Consider the following 6,430-nt stretch of genomic DNA (forward strand, 5'->3'; position numbering starts at 1 on the left):
ATCAGGCAGTACTTCAGTAAACAGTAGAGACTCTTAGTAACATGTAAAGGATAAATATGATCTAGGCACATAACATTCTGTGTTGCAGTTTGAAAGACTTGTAGCCTGGGGCAAGAATTTTTCTATTACGTCTTTTATTACTCCTTTCAGTTACTTCAATTGACTAGTGCTCTTCAAGTGCTTTGGTTATAGGGTTGGTGCTGTCATCTTGATACACGTGTATATAGTGTCTTGTACAACTATGCCTGTGGAAGCTTCAGCACAACACATGTGAAGTGATACTCTTCTTTTTCATTTCAATACTCTATATCAGCCTTGCAGAATAAATGAAAATGGAAACATACAGGTATAAAACTTACTTTTCTGTAATGGTAAAACTGATAGAAGAAAATAATGCTATCTGCTTGGGTTAGTTAGCTTTCAAAATTTATTTGTATTTCAGTTACTGCTGGCCTCTATGGAGTAGATACTTGCTACTAGTGGTTTACTGCTAGCAGAGGACTAACACTTTTATACTCTCTGGTGGATAAATCCTACTTCTAAATGCATGGTGTATATCACTGGCTATTTAAAATCTGACATGCTCAGCTTTGTAATGCCATTTTCACAGGTACTGGCTTGATTACAGAACCGTTCCTTCCTTGTTTAATTCTGCACGTGTGAATGTTGATATGGTCAGTATTCCTTGATGATTCTGTCAGCTGCTCTTCACCCCAGCTGACTTTGCATATGCTAAAAACAGGCTTAGAGCCCAAGAGAAAGAAGGGAAATACTTAAAATAATCTCTTGAAAAGTCAGTATTTCTAACTAATTAAAAAGGATCTGAAGAAGGTCACATCAGTTGCCTTTAGCTGCAAGTGACATCTGAAAATGACAGTTAAGGAGCCTATGAAAATCACTGTGAGATTGACAAATCCTCTAGAAAAAGAAAAGGCTATTTTTTATCTCTGTATTATACATTTTCATAGTCAAAATCACATTTTGAATGATTGATTTTTATCTTAGTTTGCTTTTCTGCAGTATGCACTAAGAACAGTGCCAGGTACAAATGTGATTATTTTTTTCTTTTGTTTATTGTTATGAAGATGTTAAGCTTTTAGCCAGTTCCATGATTCCAGGGTGTGTCCTGTGATTTTAGGATCCCCGGGATGGCTGCTGCAGCCAACAGATGTGATTTCTCTAGTCAGATTATTAAGCATTACAGCAGAGTGAGGAACAAACTAATAGCAGTCACAGTGGTCAAGTGCATGGAGGAGAACTTATGCTAGGGTTTGGCACTTTTCTATCAATCTCCAAGACTCCATACCTGAAAACGTGGGGCTTAGTCTGGGTCTTCATTCTGGAATTTGGTTTTCATGCTTTTAAATTATTGGGTTGCATTTCAGATTTGATGACTCTTCAGATCATTCAGAGCACAGATTTGGAAGCTGCTGCCAATGTTTGAGCCAGCTCCCTGACTTCTGTCCCCATCCTCTCATTGCTTTTGCCACTTAGATCTAAAGTAAAAAAACTACAAAAGACAAGAACATTGTTATTCACTGTAGAACGAAAAGTCTTTAATATGTACATCTATAATAGGCTCAGATGTTCTTACTGAGAAGTAATTTGCAGATTGGCTTCTGGGTGTATTCTCCATTTGTGCTAGTAAACTTGTTTCACAAAGCCATTCAGTGAAACTTTTCATGGAATTGCTTTTACCCAGAAGAGCAAGAGGGAACAAAGCAAGACTTTCAGAGAAAAACTGGCATGAATTCTAAAGGCAAAACTTCATCATGGTGAAATAGTCCTGTAATTAAGAAAACCTGACTACCTAACTGATAAAAAAAAAATGTAGTTGCAGGCAGGGGTGTTTTGGCAAATAAGATTAGGCTTAATCACATAAAAAAGAATTTCTATAATGTTTTATTTATCCAATTATCCATTTTTATGTAAGCTTGACATTAAGGCTCAGATAATCAAAGATCTGATTTTATTAAATCTTTGGGATTTACACAAAAGCCCAAACTATTTTTGCAAAAAAAAAAGTTTTCTTCACTGTATGGAACGAGATGTTCAAGGCACTACCACAATAAAAGTCTAATGAATGGGATGATGCAGTAAATAAACAATAAAAAGAGTAATCCAACAACTCTTAATTAGCATATGGGACCTCATCCAAAGAAAACTTAAGTCTATAATTTTTTGTGTGATGTTATTCACCTGCTTACTTGGTCTTTGAGTCATCAAGCTCTTTATGTTTTCAGAAAATAATATATAAATTATATCAGCTTAACAATGCCTATATAGCATAATAAAAGTATTTTCATCTGATTTAGGTCTAAATTGTGTTGCCAAAAAGCTGTATTTTGTTTTCTGGCATTGACCAGCAACTTCTCATTTTCTTAATTAGAAAAATATTTTTCCAGGATAGTGTTAGCCTTGTTGAATTAGCTCCAGGATTTTTGTTTGTTTGCTTTTTCTTCCATCTGAACTGTTCGGTTTGTCCTTTTTAGTATAATCAACTAAAAGAAAATTTCATGCACTCTTTTGATAAGTGTGTTCTACTTTCTCAGTAATTTTGCCAAAATATCATTGACTTCTCCATGTGCCCTAGGGACTGGAGTCATGCAATGGCCACTGCCACACTTTGATTGTCTTTTGTTGGATGGCATTGAGTAAATAACTGTAGTGCCTGAAAGTCTTCTACCTATGGAGCCTTCTTCGTAGCTTTTCTGTGGTCCTTTGCTTTACGTCTTTGATCTGAGAAGCATTTGAGTGGCTCAGCAGCAGCTCTCTTGCAGGTGGATTCCTCCCACAGACAGGGGCCCAGTTAAGTCCTCATGAAGTAGCTTGCTCCATCACACCTGATAGCTGCTCATTCAGCATTGTTTGTGCTTGTGAAGGTCACAATTCTGAGAAGCTGCACTTTGTCAAGAATCATCCTGCCATTAATCACAGTAATACAGATACTAATAAAATCCATATGTATTTATAACCGGTTCTCATGCTCGTAAAACTTTTATGTCCCTCCCATATAATGCATTTTTTCAAAGGCAGTACTAGTTTGTATAGCCTGTACAAAATCTTTATACACAATCCTTTACCACGAGGTCTAGAAAGTCTTGCTTTTTTTTTTTAATAAAAACTGTTCTTTATAATGCCTTGAGGGATTTAGTTTAGATATTTTTTGCTATTTATTGGCAATTCAAATTTATTATTTCAGGACTTGCACTGAAAATCTTAGTGTTGCTAGTAGTTCAAGTCAATATTGTTTAACTGTGAGGGGGAAAAAAGGAAAAAAGATAATATAGAAATATATCAATGATCTCATAAATCACAGAATCATGGTAAAATGCAGTTGGAATGGACCAAAAGAACTAATTTAGCTCATCCTCATGCTGCAAGGTAAGACTGACTGTTTTCATAGTATCCCTGACAAGTGTTTGTCCTGCCTGTCCTTCAAGACAGCCAATAACGGAAATTGCACAGCTCTCTCTGTCCTTCACTCCTGCAATATGTTCTACATTAATGCCAAGCCTTGCTACCTCTTACTCCTCTGCAATGAGTGTGAAAAACAGATTTGATTCTTTTCACATGACCAAATCCCTCTGTACTTCCTGGCTTGTCACTCTTGACTCCTGTTTTGCTGGTGACTCCCATTAAGCACACCAAATTGTAGTTTGGTTTTTTTTTTTTTCCCCTCAAGGGCAGCCTGCTAAGCCATCTTTCTTAACCTGCATTTATGTAGTGAGTTATTTGTGTGTAAATACTGAACACACATCCATTCATGTTTACTATTTTGATAGTTGCACCTAAGTTTGAAATCCACAAGAGACTGTTATTTGTCTAGGTAGTGTATGAAACTTATAAAGGATGGCTTTTTCCAGGGAACTTCAGGCCTATGAGTTAATTTCTGATTAAAAAAAGCCTAAAACATCAACCAAAAAACCCCACCCCAATGTCTTTGTAATATATGACCTAAGGTAGGTATGGACATAATAGATCATGTTTGCTGGCTTGTGCCACCCATAATAGTTTTGTTTCTGCTAATATAAGGGCCACAGCCACACTTTTGCTGTTATGAAAACCTATCCTTAATGTCAACTATACAGCCCTCTTTTCTAATTAAAATGCCTTTTCACACATGATTTATTAATTTCAAAGGTTTGATGTACAAAGAAGTAACTAATGCTGCTGGCCAATTTTTGCAGTCCTAGAGAAAACTTACAGACCAAAAAAACCCCCAACCCCTTCTGTTAAATTTGCTAGCTGTTTGATTGGGAAAGTGCTAAAAGAAAAGGGATCAGATATTTAAATTTTTTTAATGTTCCAAGAAAATGGGTACAATGTACTTCAAACTGTTGTTCACATAAAGGCATCTACAGTTCAGTGGATGCTTACCATTTAAAAGAATGTTACAGGGACTGTAGCAAATGCTGTCTATTTGCTGCAGTAGCTGTTTTAAATAAGCAAAAATTGTGAGAATACAACAAATGTGCTGGAACCACTAATCAAAATATTAACCAATATATAGTATTTTATTCTAGAAAAACAGTTCACCTGGATGGACAGTTCTCTTTCAATTGCATAATTTTTGCCTCTGTTTTAAACTTTCATTTACAATATAGAGATAAATTGCCCACATTATAATAATGAGAGCTAGTTAACTAAGTGCTAAAAGGCATTGCCTACATACAAACTACTTAGAGAGAAATAGTTTCAGCCAATTCACTCTAATGATCTTTTCCAGTTGCCTTGCTCAAAGAAAAATGAGAGGTTGGAAAAGAAAAACAAAACCCAGCCCTTCAAACTACAGCGTTTAAGTGCTGCCAAATGCAAGATGGATCTGTCTGTCACGACATGGGGATAGCTTCTTCTAAAAACCAGAGAAGTCCTAATCTTGGTGAATTGGGTCGAGCTGGTGTAGACCAAGCCATTGCTCCTTGGAAAGGCTGAAATGAGCCACACTGGAAGAGGCAGCTTTGAGTCTGCATTGTAGGTACTGATACCCACAGCCTTTGAACACATGGAGAAAGAGAGTTCTGAACTCCCTTTCTTGTCTGAAAACTACTGTCAATTCAATTCTGGGTCCTGAGTGTTTATGTTTAAACTATGGTAAAGTTGTTTCGGTTCCATCCAGCGAAACCTTACAATGTGGGGGGAAAAGGCTAATGGAGCAGCTGATGTTTAGGAAGGTGACTGCAGAATCCAGACAGAAGTTGTGGGACAGGGATGCACAAGTCAAAGAAGGACCAGATGAATGACACAGATAGCTGCACTCCCAACATTTGATGGAGAAGCAATCTGCAGGGACAGCTTCTTCACCCTGTCCCTCACTGTATTTCATCCCTTACAGTAACTAGAGGGAAAGGACTCTGTTCACCAAGTCTTTGACCTTGCTGTTCACAGCAAGAGTTTCTAAATACACCAACAATGTGCTGCCTTTGTAGTGACAGTATCAGACTTTGTCTGAGAGCTAGTGCAAGTCCTTCCCACTGCTACAGTCCGGGCCAATTTCATAGGTTTAGAAAAAGTTTTTCATCCCAAAGGTGTGTATTGAGAAGGTGGTAAGTTTTACACAAGATCTTGTTTTGGTTCCTTGCAGCTGTGCAAATCTAATCAAATTGCACTTGTGTACATCTGAATAGTTCCAGGAGAGCTGGCAGAGTTGCCCTGGCTGCTCCCTGTAGCAAAGGATAGATGAATTAGTTTGCAAAACTATGGGTTGGGTTTGGTGGTTTTGTCTAGGCAAAGTTAAATAAAATCAGTTCTCTGACTGCTCACCTTGCAAGGCCATGACATGCCAAGTTAGCACTAAAATTTCTAATTTAAGCAGATGGGTGGTGATATATCAGCTGTAACCACCTTGTAAATCACGTCTATTACTGGCAGAGGAATAGTTTGACTGAGGGTCATTTTAATCCAGAATATTTACTTGTTTATTAGTAGAGACTGTGATATTAGAGAAGTTTTACAAAATCTAGCTGTTAGATTTATTCTTAAAATACTACTGTCCAAGATGCTTGTTAAAACATTTCGATCCCAGTTATGCACCAGCTCTTTTGTGGGAAGTTAATGATTCCAGTGAAAACAAAGGAAGAAAACTCTATTACAGATTATTTGTCTTCTGCAGTATAAAACATTCTTTAAAGGATCATTTTCTCTGCTTATATTTGCATAGTTAGCAATAAAATTTTTAGCTTCAGGTTATTTTTCATTTCCTGGTAAACTTAGGCTACAGCAGTTGCTAATTTTCTGTTTCAATAATATTATCCTGAATGAACAGGAGGTGAACGAGGAAAGCTGAAACTGAAAGTTAACTTTAATTATTGCATGATAGGTCATGCTCGCATTGCTGTGAACGTTACAACCACCAACACCAACACGTATCATAACGATTGGTGGGGTTTTTTTTTGTTGAACTATTGTCTTCAAAAGTCTGCCCCCCTTC

This window comes from Calidris pugnax, unplaced genomic scaffold, assembly GCF_001431845.1.
Source record: "Calidris pugnax isolate Ruff unplaced genomic scaffold, ASM143184v1 scaffold32, whole genome shotgun sequence".
Lineage (NCBI taxonomy): Eukaryota > Metazoa > Chordata > Aves > Charadriiformes > Scolopacidae > Calidris > Calidris pugnax.